The sequence below is a fragment of the Seriola lalandi genome, unplaced genomic scaffold (assembly GCF_002814215.2).
Source record: "Seriola lalandi dorsalis isolate HSWRI2012SDOR001 ecotype SW California unplaced genomic scaffold, Sedor1 jcf7180001959342, whole genome shotgun sequence".
Taxonomy (NCBI): Eukaryota; Metazoa; Chordata; class Actinopteri; order Carangiformes; family Carangidae; genus Seriola; species Seriola lalandi.
The window spans coordinates 1-1,223 of NW_019430011.1; the positions used below are offsets into that span (position 1 = coordinate 1).

The following is a 1,223-nucleotide window of genomic DNA, read 5'->3' on the forward strand; positions in this document are numbered from 1 at the left end:
TGCTGGACAATTTGGATACCTTGACTGTGTTTTGCCATTCCTCTCTTTCCTTTCCCACTGCTGCATCTACACAGTGCACATTGTACATGACTTCACACCAGTCCAGAAAAAGCACATGTGCAGCAAAAGGGATGCGCTGTGTGAGGCTTGAACTCCAAACCTCTAGATTATGAGACTGACAACTCTTAACATCTGTTGTGACAACATCCAAACCTCTAGATTTTGAGACTGACACGCTGCCTACTGCGCCAACGAGGCTAGCAATGTGTTTAAACTAGATGGGCAAAATTGAAAAGATCTCTCAATGTAATGTTGAGTTGTCCCTCACACAAGAGCCAGGGTGCCTGTATCCAAGGAAATGCAGGTACAACGTCGGCACTGGAGCGCTGGTGTGTCAACAAAGACTACTTCAACTACTATCATCATGTGCCACCTAGAACACAGACGGCTTTGAGAGCAAAGGTTAGCCTTAGCCATGAATAGTATGGTACTATAAGCTAAGTCAGATGCAATGCATTGGCCGGGAATCGAACCCGGGCCTCCCGCGTGGCAGGCGAGAATTCTACCACTGAACAACCAATGCTTACATGTGGGAGTTTTTACAACTGCACAAAAACGCCCATTAAAAGGGCCATTAGTCTCTGGCTGAACTGTTTGTCTGATAGTCAAATAGCTTTGTAAAGTCCCTCAGTCTACACCTATCTAGCGACAACTAGACCAACAACTCACTCTTTGGGCTCCTTAACACCAGTCAATCAACGTCTGAGGGCAGAAGACCACCTGAATATTGTTGTCGTTTATCCTTGGCCTCAGGTGGCCCAACAACTCTTAACATCTGTTGTGACAACATCCACGAGCGCTAACAAATCGTGTGAATACAATGGCCTTCATAAAGACTCCACACTTGGAAAACCAAGACATGGAAGTTTAAGAATCTCTCACCAATAAGTCACTCTTTGGGCCCCTTAGCACCAGTCAATCAATGTCTGAAGGTAGAAGACCACCTGAATATTGTTGCTGGACAATTTGGATACCTTGACTGTGTTTTGCCATTCCTCTCTTTCCTTTCCCACTGCTGCATCTACACAATGCACATTGTACATGACTTCACACCAGTCCAGAAAAAGCACATGTGCAGCAAAAGGGATGCGCTGTGTGAGGCTTGAACTCCAAACCTCTAGATTATGAGACTGACAACTCTTAACATCTGTTGTGACAACATC

At 45.3% G+C, this 1,223-nt stretch overlaps 1 non-coding gene across 1 annotated transcript; it reads right to left on the reverse strand.

The window, feature by feature from the left end:
* Positions 1-512: 512 nt before the first annotated feature.
* Positions 513-583, reverse strand: trnag-gcc (transfer RNA glycine (anticodon GCC)). Its single transcript has one exon. It is a non-coding gene; the product is annotated as a tRNA-Gly (tRNA).
* Positions 584-1,223: the final 640 nt, after the last annotated feature.